Source organism: Aedes aegypti, chromosome 2, assembly GCF_002204515.2.
Source record: "Aedes aegypti strain LVP_AGWG chromosome 2, AaegL5.0 Primary Assembly, whole genome shotgun sequence".
NCBI classification, from domain to species: domain Eukaryota; kingdom Metazoa; phylum Arthropoda; class Insecta; order Diptera; family Culicidae; genus Aedes; species Aedes aegypti.
This window is the reverse complement of record NC_035108.1, coordinates 392,742,860-392,760,316: the sequence shown is the minus strand read 5'-3', so window position 1 is coordinate 392,760,316 and position 17,457 is coordinate 392,742,860. Positions and strand designations below refer to the sequence as shown.

Sequence of the window (17,457 nt, the reverse complement as noted above, 5' to 3'; positions counted from 1 at the left end):
GCTTTTATCTTAAATGTCTGATTATTATTATATTGTAGGCTCCGTGGCCGTGCTGGTAGTGCTACCAAGCATTTTGCCGCATCGGGTCAAATAGTGTGGATTCGATTCCCACTTCAGTCAGGAAAACGTTCCGTCAGAAAATGTTTTCGGCTGTGCCTCTGGGTGTTGCATGCTATTCCGTTGTCTAGTGCGGTGCTTCCATCAATGACAACGATAGAAATCTCACTTTTATGCATTCATATAATCGAATATGAATGGTTCGTCACTATAAGTGCCGGAAAAAAACTCTTGTTCAGATTTAACATAACTTTTCTATCCTTTTATATATTTCTTGTAATTACAGAAACACTTTTGAATGTTTCGACACTAAAAGTGTTGACTTACAATAGGTTAACGTTTTCCTTGGTGTTTTATGTGCAATTTTTTGAACTGAGGCTGCAAAAATCGCATCACTTACCAAGGTGAATCCTAATTATGTAAATTTTAAACTCTCCCAACTAACAAATTCCTTCCTGTGACATCGAGATGCAGAGGTGATCTCGGTCTCTAGCAACAATGGACGTCACACTCATTATCCTTCCCTTGTTTGGGGTTCTCGAAAGTGTACATTGAAGATGGACAGCTACTCCCAAGCTACATCTGTTGGTTCCTTGTGCAACTGCGATTATTCTGGTCAATCACGGAGTAGCAACTTCGAATTTTACGGTCATCAATGCTTATGCTTAATCCAATTCGCATGATTATTTAATTAATTAACTCATTACGCATGGTAGTGATGGATAAATTATGTATGAAATTATGAAAAAAATCCACGTGCTCGACTGGGATTTGAACCCAGGACTCTTGTATGCCAGACGAGCGCTTTACCAACTAAGCTACCGAGCCATTACTGAGCGGTTCCACAGAAAATGACGACTTTTTTCCCAAATTTCATTTTTATATTTTTTGATTTGGCTGAAATTTTGCATATGCTTTCTTTATGCCCAAAAATGCCTTTTTGCATCATCGGCTCGCCATTTTGACTCTAGCCTTTCTTATGAGAAGGGCCTAAGAAAAAAATCCTTAATAATTTTCAAAAAAATATAACTTAGAAACGGTTTGTCCGATCATTTTGATGTCTTCCGCAATGTTTTAGGTTATTGTTGGGACTATCTGGAAAAAAATATACACAGTAAAAAAAATGTTGTAATTTTTATATATCTAAAATAAAGCTTAAAAATCAATTTTCTCAAAAATCGTATTTTTGATTTTTTTTAATTTTTTTATATGTTAAAGTAGACAAAAAATGAAGTCTTTTGCACAGTGGGTCAAGATGGAGAAATCATGGACAAAAAAGTTATGATTTTTTGAAAATAGGTGAATTTTTGAAAATGGTCATAATAAACTTTTTAAATATTTTTAAACTCGATTTTATGAAAGTATGCAAAATTTAAAACAAAAAAGGTATACGGGAAAATCAGGCTAACTTTTACCGTTTTAAAGATACAGCGATTTTAATATAAAATTATGATATAATTTTCAATTTTCGGTCATTATAATATAACTTAGAAACGGTATGTCCGATCAGTTTGGTGTCTTCCGCAAAGTTATAGGTTATTGTTGGGACTATCTGTAAAAAAATATACACTGTAAAAAAATGTTGTAATTTTTTATATATCGAAAATAAAGCTTAAAATCAATTTTCTCAAAAATCGTAATCTGATTTTTTATTTTTTTCTATGCTAAAGTAGACAAAAAATGAAGTCTTTTGCACAGTGGGTCAAGATGGAGAAATCATGGACAAAAACGTTATGATTTTTTAAAAAAAAGGTTGATTTTTCAATATGGTCTAAATAAACTTTTTGAATGCTTTTAGACCCGATTTTATGAAAGTACGCAAAATTTTCAACAAAAAAAGTATATGAGAAAATTTTGCTAATTGCTACCGAAACATTTGAAAAGTTTATTATGACCATTTTCAACAAATTCACCTTTTTTTAAAAAAAATCATAACTTTTTTGTCCATGATTTCTCCATCTTGACCCACTGTGCAAAAGATTTCATTTTTTGTCTACTTTAACATATAAAAAAATTAAAAAAATCAAAAATACGATTTTTGAGAAAATTTATTTTTAAGCTTTATTTTCGATATATAAAAAATTACAACATTTTTTTTACAGTGTATATTTTTTTTCCAGATAGTCTCAACAATAACCTAAGACATTGCGGAAGACACCCAACTGAAGGGACAAATAGTTTCTGAGTTTTAATTTTTTGAAAATTGTTAAGGCTTTTTTTCTTAGGCCCTTCTCAAAAGTAACGATAGGGTAAAAATGGCGAACCGATGATGCAAATAGGCATTTTTGGGTATAAAGAAAGCATATGCCAAATTTCAGCCAAATCAAAAAATACAAAAGTAAACCGACATTCGAATTCAAATGGAACCGCTCTACTTTTACTTTTGATGGCGCTACGTCCTGGGTTCAAATCCCAGCTGAGCACGTGGATTTTTTTCATAATTTCACCCATCATGTATCCATCTTTATCACGTGTAATGAGTTAATTAAAATATGTGTGTTTTATAGAGTACGATGCTTCTGTACAGCTGTATGGTTCGAGTTCATGTTTCAAAATAGAAATATTGCTGTTTGCATTTGAGATGCAAATGTTGACTAAACGTCCTCCAAATGCGGTAACAAAAAACAATCAAAGGACACCTAGCAACGATTATATAAATCACAGCTGCCTTAGCAAGAAAAATCTATCATTGACATCGCATTTCTTGTGAAAAATCTCACCGCATTTAGTGTTACCGCATTTGATATTTGCATTTCAAATGCACACAGCAATAATAATTTTGATAACAATATGTTACTTTGAAGTCATGCCCCTAATGAAGTTTTGAAGTTAGTTAATATTTTGACAAAAAAAAACCTGAAGAGCCGATTACTTTGAGACAGTTTCAGTTCAATTAGATCAATTGAAAAACAAGTTGCTCAAAATAAATACTATTATTATTTTATGTTCTTCTTTTTTCTGGCGTTACGTCCCAACTGGAACAAAGCCTGCTTCTCAGCTTGTGTTCTTATGAGCACTTCCACAGCTCTCAGTAAATGAGCTTACTATGCCAATGACCATTTTTGCATTTGTATATCGTGTGGCAGGTACGATGATACTCTATGCCCTGGGAGTCGAAAAAGTTTCCATTACGAAAAGATCCTCGACTGGTGGGATTCAAACCCACGACCCTCAGCTTGGTCTTGCTGAATTGCTGCGCGTTTACCGCTACGGCTATCTGGACCCTGTCTTCTGTCTTATGTCTTCCTCCTGAAAAAAAAAAAAGAATCTATCAAAGGGTAGAAAAAAAGATCTCCTTTTTTTAATTTGCTAAGTACTACAGAAAACCCACTTGATAAACAATCTATAAAACGGTCAAAAAAAGTGTAGAGAATAACGGAATTTTCCGTTTATTGCTTCTGAATGATATCGAGCGTAAAAACTCGTAGAATAAACTTTCTTAACTTTTTTCCCTATTTATGTTTTTCCTTTCAAATATATTTTTTTTTTTTCATTTAAATGATCTTGGACATAAAAGCATAGAAATATCTGTAACAACCTCATAAAAATATCAAAAATTTCAATGCTCCAGACAATGATAACCTGAGGCCCAGATAGTCTAAGGGGTGAACCCGCAGGTTTTCAAAAAGACCAAGATGAGTTTTCTTCTTATTTTTGGCATTAGGGACGGGACCTTCTCTCAGCTATTATCGAGTGGCAAACACGAAGATACCCTTTGCTTTGGGAAGTCGAGATAATTTTCATTACGAAAAGATTCTCAACCGGTGAGATTTGAACCCACGACCGTCAGCTTAGTCTGGCTGAGTATGATTGGGGCCCCAAGTTAAGGGTCTCAGGTTTGGATCCCGTCGGTCGCAGATGTTTTCGTTCATAAGAAAATTTCTCAACATCCCATTTTGCTGATAATCTTGAAAGGTTTTTTTTTCTAATTTCAAGGATTTAAGTTATTCCAGATGTTTGACCTCTTCAATGCTTTATCCCGGGGAGAACTGGTCGGGGTACTACTACACCGCACCAAGTGCCAAAAACTTTATTTCGAGATATTTTACTTTAAAGTCTTATTTTGTACTAGTTTATCGCGGACGATTAATTTTAATTTTTTAACGCTCACATGTCCAATAAGTAAACCAAAATTAAATATACTAGAAAATCGTCATAAATTTTTGATGTTAATGGATTTTATTTAAAATTTTGAAGCACTCAGTTCACTCTGGCTGAACAAAAATTGAAAAATATGGTTCTTGGTTCGGTATGGTTGGATGTATTTCATAGTTTTCAACAACACAAGAGAAATTGGAGAAAAATGTTGTTTATAATCACTGTGCATGTTGGAATCCATGTCACGATTGTTAATGTACTATGATTGGGAAGAATTCGTATGGGTAGTGCTTTGTGAAGCCCAAGCAGGACAGTTCGGTTTTGCGTCGTCCGATTGATTTTTCTGACGGATTCGCGCGTTTTCGTTGCCGGAGATTTTTTTCCCCCTGTTTTGGAGCGTCTTGCTGGGTAGTGCTTTGTGAAGCCCAAGCAGGACAGTTCGGTTTTGCGTCGTCCGATTGATTTTTCTGACGGATTCGCGCGTTTTCGTTGCCGGAGAATTTTTTTCCCCCTGTTTTGGAGCGTCTTGCTGGGTAGTGCTTTGTGAAGCCCAAGCAGGACAGTTCGGTTTTGCGTCGTCCGATTGATTTTTCTGACGGATTCGCGCGTTTTTGTTGCCGGAGAATTTTTTTTTTCCCTGTTTTGGAGCGTCTTGCTGGGTAGTGCTTCGTGAAGCCCAAGCAGGACAGTTCGGTTTTGCGTCGTCCGATTGATTTTGCTGACGGATTCGCGCGTGTTTTCGTCGCCGGAGGTATTTTTTTTCCCTGTTTTGGAGCGTCTTGCTGGGTACGTATTTGGGAAGGCCCAAGCAAGACGGTTTATTTTCGGGACGCCAAGAAGTTTTGCTGTCAGTGTCAGTTTTGTGTTCAGTCGAGAATGGATTACCAACTGGTGAGTTCGTTTCATGCTTATGATAACACATATTTTCTTGAAAGCGTAACTTTTATGTAATATTAAAACAAGCTTTGTATGGTTCGTCACTATATGTGTCGGCATTAGGCTTTTTTATTATACAATTTGAATATACATATATTTTTCTCTTTCTGACATTATTAAAAATTATCTTTTGAATTGTTCGACATTGTGAATGTTGACGTATTTTCTAAAACTTCTACCATATCGAGACAAAATGCACAGTAATACTCATATGTAATTTTCAAACAAACTATGTATGGTTCGTCACTACAAGTGTCGGCATTATTCCTGTTTCATATAAGTTAAATTATATACATGTAATTTTCAGTTTTCGTCATTAATAAAAACGTCTTTTGAATTGTTCGACATTATAGATGTTGACGTATTTTTTCCAAAAACTTCTCGAGACAAAAATACAAAACTAGCTTTAAATACAAGTCGTATATTTCCCCCTTGTCCATGGATCGCATCACCGACCAAAGGTGACTCCCAGATCTTTTCCTCCCTCACTAATAAACACCCTTCCCGTGGTGATTGTGGAGATGCAGAGGTATTCTCGGTCTCTAGAAGCAACAATCATTACACCTTAACATTCCTTCCCCATCCCAACTGACTGTAAGGACTTGGCCGGCGCCGTTATTGATCAATAATATTAGATCTGCTAAAATTGCACTTCGAGAGTAAGCGGAAACTCCCATCCCTTATTCATTTGGATCGTAGTGCAATTCTTACCAGTTCCGATCAATCACGGAGTAGCAACCATTGACATGTACAGTCAGTCTATGCTATGCTATGCTATGCTATGCTATGATTGGGAAGAATTCGTATGTATTGAATCAAGGTCCTCCAGTGTTCATACATAGATTCTAATGATCGAAGAAAACCATGAATTTGCTCTGCCAAAGCGCACCAAGTTGCTTCCATTTGGTGCACTTTTGCTGATCAAGTTCACATTGAACTGTGAAGTGTTCACCAGAAATGACCATCATTTCAGCTGTACATTAATCTGCTGATGTGTTACTGCAATATAAAAATAACCACATAATCGAAAAGTTGTTTAATTTCCATTACCATAGGATAGAAGAACAGAAAAATAGTTTCATCGGGATTCGAAATCTAGTGAGTTACCACTAGGTCATCTTCACTGCTTGAATGAAAGATGATAAACTTGAAACAAATAATATGCACTCTGTCTGACTGGGTTTGATGGCGATAATGCAATTTTCTGAGCAACTAAAGCGCACCAAGTCCACCTCATTTGTTCACACAGTATCAGATTAAATGAATTCGTTATTTCATTACGGCTCCTGTGTTGTTTGATTATCATATTACAAAACAAGCAAATGGAACTACTTATTGCATGTCAATGTCTTCACGTCATGCCAAAATGTGATTTTCAAATAAACAGTACTTAGTGCGGTGTGGCTGGATAAAATTTCAAAGAAAATAGATCAACGCCACCGAAACAAAATTTAATTTTAATAAGTCAATTCATGCCCAATTTCACTGGCCTCTTTTTCTATGAGTTGCTTGGAATGGATTAATAATATGGCAATTGAATTGAATTATAAAAAAAAATGGGGAAAACTAGATTTATATCTGAAATATGAATTCCCTCTGATGACGTGCGTTGGTTAATGGTTCGCTCTGGCTGAACAATCTGGCGATGCATTACCGTTTTACGTGTCCTTCCAAAGAAAACTTGTGATCTAAGATTACAAGGGACTGTTCAAATTACTCGATATGTTAATGGTAGAAAGGTCATGATTATTTGAGTCCTCTGGTGTGAAAAACTAAATTTGGGAAAAATGGCACTTGGTGCGGTTTAGCAGAACCCCGACCAACACCTCTTGAGATTTAAAAAATCTCTCAAAAATTCTTCAAAAATTAATTAAATCAGCGAAAATTATCCAGGACATCCTACAAAAAAATGATTGTTCTAAGGATTGCTTCTAATATTCCACAGGATTTTTATAAGCAATTAGACAGAATCCAAGTTTATTTAGTTACAAAAAAATTTATCACCACATTCCTTCAAATCCTTATAAAAAAATACCGTAAAATGGGGTGTTAAGGGATGAAAAAAATTCTACCCAAATTTCGAGCAACTTCTAGTATGTCAAAAATTGAACAAAATACAGTCCTACCATTCTCCCGGCGTGTATAACAAAAGCCAATTACAATAAAGATGATCCTATGGCGGATTTCTGAGATAATCATAAAAATGTGTGATTTTCGTCGAAAATGCAAAATGGGGTGTTAAGGAATTTGAGCTTTGTAAATAAAACTATATTTTGCCAACAGCAAAAAAAATATTGTTTTGGTCAATATCGATGATGTGTTCAATCTAAAGATGATATTACTTCAATATAATTCAAGTTGGAACTCCTGCAAACGTTACCGTTTTATTTTACCTGCTAAATCTCTCATAGCTAAATCTCTAATTGATTCTTTTTTCAACCAAGCTATAAGTGCAACGCACAATTGTCTTGAAAGGATTTGTATACTTATATGCAGTATTCGTATCCTAGAATAGTGCAGAGCAACCTTGTCATGACTTGTCAAAAGAAGGATAATTTCAACAAGCTTTCAGTTTGAATAGAGTAAGTGTCCAATTAGCCTTTTAAATAAAGCACCACACCAAATAACGGATTTGCATGTAACACCAAAGGCATAATCGAAAAAAAAAATCCTAACGAAAAGTTTCAATATAAAGCGCAATCGCAAACACTATATTACAATGGGGGGAGGGACGTTTCGCATAATTTTATGGGTGGACGTTTGGCATGAAGAAAATTATATGCCTTCTTTAAAATGCTACATGTTCTTATATGAAACTGCTTTATGCGAAACGTCCATATGCGAAACGTCCTTATGCGAACCGTCTTTATGCGAAATGTGTCACCCCCACTACAATGTACTCAATGCTTGACAACACTTAACACATGACCACGAAGCCTTAAAAGTTTTTCAAAAGCGATCGGAAATAACCTTATTGTTTATCTAGGACGTAGGTAGTGCTTAGAAGAATCAATAGCTCCAAAATCATCTCATATAAGATAACCATTCCTATTTTCAAACTTTTCACCAATGCGATGGAACAGCTTTTGAAAATACTATCATGAAAACCCCATATTCACATTAATCAGTTTTTATCTTTTAGGTTATGGCCTTCAGTCTATTATGCTTAAAACGGATTGTAAGTTTTCATCCGACGTTTCGGACATGAAAACTTAAAATCCGTTTTTGAGCATTTGAGTTTTTGACTGAAAGCCATAATCTCGAACATAATTAACACAGTCGTATTCCCAATTCAGTTTTAATCTACATTTTCCTAACAATTTTACCAAATTTTAAGATAAGGTACCTCGGGGCAAGTGAGAATCCGAGGTAAGTGGGGCGTTTCGTCCTAGCTCACTTAGGAAAAGTTTTTCATGGGGGTATTCTTCTAGAAAGTTGAAGATACAATGACAAGGAATGTATTTAGTACTAAACATATTGTTATTTTTATTACCATGTGGTTCATGTAACAGTTGTCAGTTCAGCGCCATTTTCAACTTGCATGACAAATTGTGACACGTTTCACGTCTTGCATTGACTCGCAAAAAATAAATGTGTTTTAAATCGAATTTCCATCATTAAGCTTTAATTTTTGGTATTATTACAAGCTGCTAACGATAAACCAGTATTTTGTTTCCATTTCATATGAAATTTTAGATGGTCTATCTTACCCCAAAAAAGATTTGTACCTGGGGTAAGTGGGACCTATCAAAACAAAAACCAGAATCAAAACTTTTCGTACACGTTTCATACATTTTGCTAGAGAGTAGCACTAAAACATTCAAACAAATGATTTTTATCAAAAAGATTAACCTCATATTATGTAATTGCATAAAAAGGAGAAGAAAAGTGTTATTATTCTTTATTTTTTTATTTTTGAAATACGACTTCAAAATTGAATAAATACACAGCTGAAATTTGAAATGCATCATGAGAACGATTACTTTTCTATGTTATTTGAACTTTTTTTGTTATTTCTACCAAATTAAGTAGTGGTGGAAAACAATTTCATCCCATAAGGTGGTTGATGCTTATGTACATTAAATATCTGCTTAAAATTAAAAATCTATGACTTATCAATCCTATTATTGTAATGGTTGACTTACTGATGTGGATTGACGCGTGAAACTAGATGTGTCCCTCTTGCCCCGCTTAGCGAGGTAACTGCGTCCATTGGCTCATTCTAAAACTTTCTTCCAAGGTTTTCACAATTTCGAAACTATTCGATTAGTTTCATGCACACACCAGCAAATATGTTGCCAAAACGTGATTGTGTTGTTGGATTTGAAAAATATTGACATTTGAAAATTTTATTGAACAATTTTTTTGAACTATCGTTTTTTTCGTTCCCACTTGCCCCGCGGTACCTTAAGTTTTTTTCTGGCGATATTCAGTGACTTATGAAATAGATCCCTTAAATTTCCATGCAGGTTAACTTCACGGAACAACCCAAAGATATATTGGAATACATCATGGCATAAATCAAATGAGTTTAGTAACTTAGAAAAGTTAGAGTGGATAATCCCTTAACACCCCACTTATTTTCAAAACGAGACTTTTTTCATAAAACTTTCTAAAAATCGAAACCCAGATATAATTTTAAGAAGTTTTTGTCTGCACTATGATCTCAATTAAATTTACTTTTCTTCTACGTTACTCGCGAATTTTTCTCAAATTTATTTCATGGTTTTGTAGATGAATGTATTTAGCCCATAAAATTCAAACAAAAATGTTTTGACAAGTTTTCAATATCTAGCAACCACAATACTTCATATAAATAGATAGCTCCTATTACATAATGCAGCTCATAATCCTCCGAGCAAATCGAGCTTTTCAGATGACTTATGTATCTACTTTCGACGTTTCTGTGATTTGTCGAACTTGATTGAGAAGTTCAATCCCTTAAAACCCCACAAGTCCTTAACACCCCATTTTACGGTATGTAAAGATACTTTCCAAATAAAATTATAAAACATTTAAACATTCCTTTAAAATTTCGAGTCGAATACGTGCAACTGTTCTTTCGATAATTCCTCCGCAAAAATACTCAACAGTTTCCCGAGCAATTTGTTTAGGGATAAATTCAGAGAATTATATTGTTTTCCTCTGAGATGTCGTTCGTGGATTCTTTCAAAAAATCCACTAGAGATTCTTCCAACCTTCCAGGGATATTTTTGAACAGCACTTATGATTCGTTTTAAGATTTAAAAGAATAACAGATTAACTGAAAAACTTGAAGATCATTCTTGAAAATCTCCAACAATTTAACTTGAAATTCCATTCTTTTATATTCTAGAAATTTATCCATGTTTATTTCGAATGGAAGCCCTGGAATTCATCCACAACGTTTAGACATCTATCCACTCTCCATTTTGGTTCAAGAACCACCGAAGAAAACTCTATATATGTTATGGATTTCTTTTAAAAATACTCAACGAATCACTCCATATCCATATCCAATTTGCATAAGATTTTTAAAGGCACAAATTCAAAAGAGTTTAGGAATAAACTTTTATAAACAAATCTTGTTGAATAATTTCAGCCTCAAATGAGTTTGAGTAAATTTACTTAAGTCCTGTCTAAAAATTCGGGAATTCACTTTAAGATTTCCGAACCTTTTTGGTGAAATTCCTGACGATGTTCTTGTAGTATTTATTACAAAATGTATTGTCCTTTTTATTTCATGTTTTGTAATGGAAAATAATATACGTTATAATGGATATAATTTTAAATGAAGATGTCTGTGTCTTACACGTTAAAACATGTTTTGCACGAACTCCGAAGCTACATGATACTATGGCGAACAAAGAGATGTAGAAACCATTTTTTTTGCTACATGCAGGAGATCAAAAAAAAAAAATGGAGGGACTATTTGTAACTATTTATAACTGATGAAACCGTAAAAGTCATTTCAGCTGTACATTAATCTGCTGATGTTTTACTGCAATATAAAAATAACCTCATAATCGAAAAGTTGTTTAATTTCCATTACCCTAGGATAGAAGAACAGAAAAATAGTTTCATCGGGATTCGAAATCTAGTGAGTTACCACTAGGTCATCTTCACTTCTTGAATGTAAGATGATAAACTTGAAACAAATAACATGCACTCTGTCTGACTGGGTTTGATGGCGATAATGCAATTTTCTGAACAACTAAAGCGCACCAAGTCCACCTCATTTGTTCACACAGTATCAGATTGAATTACAGTCGCCTCTCCACATCTCGATATCGAAGGGACCATCGAGATAGGGAGAGATCGAGACAAAGAACAAACTTTTGATGGATACTAGATTGAAAAACACTCCGTTGCCAAGAAAGCAATACACAAACAGACGTCATTTTGCGCTCCTTATTTGTTTTAATTCCCAAAACTTTGGTCTAGTAACCTTCGATATTGGTCATATCGACATACGGAGAGAAAATTGAGAACGAAAAATCAACAGAAATACATCGAGACATGGAGATATCGAGATAAGGAGGATATCGAGATATGGAGAGTGAAAATGTATGCAGACTGAAGGGACTTATGAACATCGATATAGGGAGAGATATCGAGATGTTGAACATCGAGATGTGGAGAGTCGACTGTAATTCGTTATTTCATTACGACTCCTGTATTGTTTGATTATCATATTACAAAACATGCAAATGGAACTACTTATTGCATGTCAATGTCTTCACGTCATGTCAAAATGTGATTTTCAAATAAACAGTACAGTACTTTTAAAGGCACAAATACAAAAAAAGTTTGGAAATAAACTTTTATGAACAAATCTTGTTGAATAATTTCAGCCTCAACTGAGTTTGAGTAAATTTACTTAAGTTCTGTCTAAAAATTCGGGAATTCACTTTAGGATTTCCGAACCATTTTGGTGAAATTCCTGACGATGTTCTTGTAGTATTTATTACAAAATGTATTGTCCTTTTTATTTCATGTTTTTTAATGGAAAATAATGTACGTTAAAATGGATATTATTTTAAATGAAGATATTTGTGTCTTACACGTTAAAACATGTTTTGCACGAACTTCGAAGTTACATGATACTATGGCAAACAAAGGGATGTAGAAACCATTTTTTTTTCTACATGCAGGAGATCCAAACAATATCGCAAAAATTTTGGTAGTTTTTTTACGAACATTGCCAAAAATGTTTTATGGCAAAAATCTGGAATCTAATATTTTAAGTTATTCAAATCTTGGAAGAAAAATTGTTGTGAAATCCGTGATTGACTTACAAAAATCAGAATCCATAGGTGTAAGAATTCTGCATTTTTAAAAACATTTATAACTTACCTTTATTATTGAAGTTCTGCTTTTGGAGTATAAAATGAAGTGAAGAAGAGCGTGAAAGTATCATGCGAAGGAAGGAGAAAGAAACAAATGTTGAAGCATGTAGAAACAACAGATAGACAACGGTACAACGAATGATAAGTTATGATTTAAAATCTATTATCTAGAGGTAAATGACTAAAATTTCTCTAACGAATTACAAAAACTTGGGCTTCGGGTGGGCTTCGTAGCCGTGCGGTTAGTGTCACCAAGGCATTTAGCCGCATCGTGCTAAAAGTGTGGGTTCGATTCCCGCCGCAGGCCGAAAAACTTTTCGTGAGGAATGTTTTCCGACTGTGCCACTGGGCGTTGCATGCTAGTCCGTTGTCTAGTGTGGTGCTTCCTTCAAAGGGCTTAATAGCCCATTGGAAGCATTAACGTGTAGTGTCTTAAAAAAAAAAAACATACATATTTCTCAAGTTTTCAGAATCTGTTTCAATAAATCTAACAGAATTCTATCCTCGGCTTCTGAATTCCTCCGAATTCTGCCAGAACTCTCATATAAACTTCAATCTTGTGTTGAACAAGAATTTAATCCCATGAAGATTGTTTCTGACAATAATTGATAAAACTATGTCAAAAGATATATGTCAAGCAAGATCCTTATTAATTTCTTCATGAATATTTCAACAAATCCCTTCCCCTTTCCCAGTTGTTCAGAACAGATTCCTTTACCACTATGCTAATTTCATGATCGAGAGCATTCCTGGGAGTTTTCAACTCTGAAGATTCGATGGCAGGAAATATTTCAAAATACCTTTAGTATATAATTATTTAACATATAAAGCAAAATTTCCAGAAAAAAAACTATGGAGAATATCTGGCTGGATTTGTGATGTATTTTGGAATTATTTTCGAAGGAGACTTTAAAGATGAACTTCGCGAAACATGTTGTACTAAAATGTTTGGGGAAACCATCTGAACAAATTCACAAAGAAATTTCTAGTACGTTCAACAAAATATCTATGTATAAGATTTGAAAGAATCAGTGACTTTTTGGAGAATTGTGAGGAAAAACTTTGAGCTTTTGAAGATTAAGTTTTTTTCCAGTTCTATCCCGGAACATCCGGGATCAATTTATAGATGAAAGCTGTTTTTGAAGAGCGATACCATACCTACTGTAGTACGGCAACTACATAAGGATTGGAGTCTGTTTCGTTGCCGAAGGGTGAAGAAGCAATCTCCAGGTTGGACGAGACACGGGACATCGCATTCCGGCGACTTCAAAGCACGGAACGCAGTTTGGCGAGTGATGATGATCTGTGTGAACAGTATCATGAGTTCATGGCATAGTATATAAAATTGGGACCCATGACGAAAGTAGAAGATACGGCTGATAACTCGAAACGGTGCCATTTGCCTCATTATCCGGTCATTGAGGATGCAAGCTCTACCACCAAGGTCCGCGTGGTGTTCGACGCGTCGTGAAAACTGACAAAATTTCAATTATATTGCTTTCAATTAAGCATTTTTTATTCATTTTAGCATTGTTGGAGCACATGCGATATACTTAAAGTCGATAATAAATGGATTTGAAACAAAAAGATTTTACGAAAATAATTCAAACTTTTGATAAAAACTCTTATTTATGAACTAGCAACACGGCCAGGCTAGCAACAAAGTGCCCTGTTGCAATTCAACTCAACGATGTGAAAGTAGGCCTTTGCCAAAACGACCAATGCACAATGGTCGGGCTCCATATAAAGGGGCGGCCAAAACTACCAAAAACTTTTTTGAGATTTTTATGATTTTTTTAATTTTTAAATATACCTCATGTGTTATATTATTATGATCCTTAATTAAAATTGAACTAAAATTTAAATTTCTATGACTTCTATGACTTCTATGACGGCAAACCGGCTGAAGTCAAAAAATTGAAAAATGTAACAATAAAATAGAGCACAAAATTTATTAATTAACCCACTATCTGAAAGCTTGAGGTTCAACACTTTTATCGAGCATGAGGATGGAAAAAAAAAAATTTGGTTGAAGTTTTAATACTATTCAATATTACACTTTAGTAATTTTGATGATTTTGAACATGAAAAACAACTCTTGTCGCGTCATGTCGCCGCCATTTCGAATATTGCACATCAAAAAGCATCCTTAGATCATACAAAAAACCTTTAAAATTTTTGCAGAAATTTGCTGATTTGCAAGTTAGAGCTATTTGAATAACTCAATATTTTACATATATTTCGACGATATTTTTCATACAAAGTTTATTTAAAATATTTATTTATCCACTATTTATACACATTTTGATCAAACTCGATCAAATTTAAACAAAATTTGTGCTTTCAGCCCAGTTTGATAACAATTATATTTTTTTTAAATCTTTTTTTTTTTAAGTTACGTAATTTGTGAATAACCCCTTCTGAAACAACAAAAACGTCAAATAACATATTCAGATTACATATTTCATCGATTAAGGCGATAAAAATAGTTTTGGCCAAACTTCACTTTTTTCCGACCATTGTGCAATGAGAAGTGGTCTTTTTTGACAGGCAAATGGTTTCATTTTTGTTCTTTGACCTGACACGTCTTGTCTAAGTTCCGATCCATTTCGGAAAAAAATGTGAAAAAAATTATCTAGTGCTCTGGATAATATATGTTACGATAGGAGTGACGTCACATGTAAGGAGAAGGTATCAAAGGAAAGTGGTTCAAGGGGCATTTAATGGCATTTATTCCACCCAGTTCACCACATTTTGGAGGATTGTGAGAGGCAGCAGTCCGATCAGCTAAAGGACATTTGATAAAGATTGTTGGAGAAACCTTACTGTCCCTTGAAGATTTCTAGATACTGTTAATACAAGTAGAAGGTTGTCTTAATTCGAAACCATTAACGCCAATGTCAGACGATTCCACTGATCTCGAACCATTGACACCAGACCGCTTTATGGTTGGGTCTTCCTTACAATCCCTACCCGAACCAAACCTAGAAGGTCTTTGCTTAAACCGTCGTTTTCTTCGATGTAATTCAAATGACGATAATCTTGTAAAAATTGTATGCCTGTATAATCATTCACATATTAGTTATATGATTTTGTTGTTTATCAATCCCAACAAAAACTAGTTTTTTTCCGAGTACAACATTGTGCCCTTTTTTAAAATTGATTTAATTGTGCCTTTTTTTAAATATCAAAAATCAAAACTTAAAACGCACCAACACAACCTCAAAAAAAATAGTCTTTTTAATAATTCCCACATAATATCAAATAATCAAGAAAACAATACTATCCTGTCGAAACTCTCTGGTTAGTTATAGACAGTAACAATCTCGTAATGAATCAACAGCATATAGTATGATGGTTGATCGGCTATAATCCAGTTTCAGCATTGCTTGCGCTTCAAGCGACCTCGAGAGATTTATTAATGAAATAGCTCTTATACGAAACGTGCAGAATAAGACTCTCGTTGTGGTTGGTTCATCCAATTAGTTGCTGAACTCACCCTTCTAGGAGATTCAATCACATGATTCCGCAAGTAAGGATTCTACTGTCAATAACGTTCCTCCAAACTCGCTCCTATCTGTTTTCCCCCATCAACAACGTAAGTAAGTTCTCGCGTATTAACGTCCTCAAACGTCGTCTAATGAACCACCGGAGGCAAAAGAAATGTTGGGACATATTGCGCTTTGCGATCCATACGTTGCGATTGAGTTGGTTCGTGCTCATTGAACTCTCTGGAGACGGAAAAATGTGGTACTTTCAGTTTCTTGGGATTGTAAGGTCCCGGTCTGGAGTGGAGTCAAATGTGGGGAAGCGCTGCGGTTCTTCCCGTAGGGCTTATTGCTTTATTTAGGGATCGATTGTTTTTGTTTATTGTGCAAAGGGTTTATCTCTTACAGGGGCGTGCGAAGGGATATTGGAAATTTTGTTTATCAATTTTAATAAGTAATGACTGCTTTCGCCATAATTTCAATGGTTCAGAAATAAATGTACAAATTATTAAATAAGAAGATGTTACAGCAATACTTTCTGAAATTTAAGGATCTTAATTATGGGAGTTTTAACTGCTTGATTCCAATTCTAAATTGCATTTTTTTGGTACCTAATAAAGATACTTCAATTTGACTTTACTGTAGTATAACGTCAAGCTGTATTGGGCACTACTTGTTGAAGATATAAGAAAGTGAAAACTCTTAAAATCATGAAAAAAAAATTGATAAGAATGACATGTCTGTGCAAATTATTCAAATTTCAATATCTCTTTCATCCACCGAGCAATTGGGAGAATTGCCCTACTAAACACCACTGTTAACCACTTCGTACATTTATTGACTTGCCATCGTATTGCCCAAAGGCTCTTTGAGAAATATCTCATCGTAAACATATGTATGGGCTTGCGCCGCATGATTTCGCTATCCTGGTGGACAAGAAGGTCAGAGACAATCCACTAACTTCCAGCAAAGGGACTATTTGCGTAGGTGCAGGTCAATAAAACACGATGCAACCAAAACAACATTTCCTGATAATGTTTTGCTTTGGGAGACGGAATATTTGGGCAAAAGTCTTCTTAGGAAATGATTTTGTGCCGGGCAGAATGGGCTCATAACTCATCACCATTAGCTCATTTACGACAAACATATATGTATTATTTTTTAATGACAATATTCTAAAGATTCTCCTAAAACAATACATGAAATAGAAGGCTTATTTTGTTTCCATCCCTTAACAATTTTCGTATCGCGAACCATTTTTATGGTAGATAAACTATGACCAACAAATGAAAAAAAAGTTCCTTTTCTGAGCAAAAAAAAAAGGCTGCAGTAAACTAATTTAAGTTATTTAAAACCAGCTAATCTCCCAGTATATGGAAGCCCTTCATAAGTGGTAACATATTTAAATAAAATATCATACATATTCCATGTACGTCAAACTGATCACCGAATGGACATTGACCGTGTCGAAAATCGAATTCAGACATCTTTGAAACGGTTTAGATTTGTACCCGCAGATTTTGTAACATGGCTAAAAAGGCTGCTTATGT

The 17,457-nt window shown here is 34.5% G+C and overlaps 1 non-coding gene across 1 annotated transcript; it reads right to left on the bottom strand.

The window, feature by feature from the left end:
* Positions 1-813: 813 nt before the first annotated feature.
* Positions 814-885, bottom strand: Trnaa-ggc. Its single transcript has one exon. It is a non-coding gene; the product is annotated as a tRNA-Ala (tRNA).
* Positions 886-17,457: the final 16,572 nt, after the last annotated feature.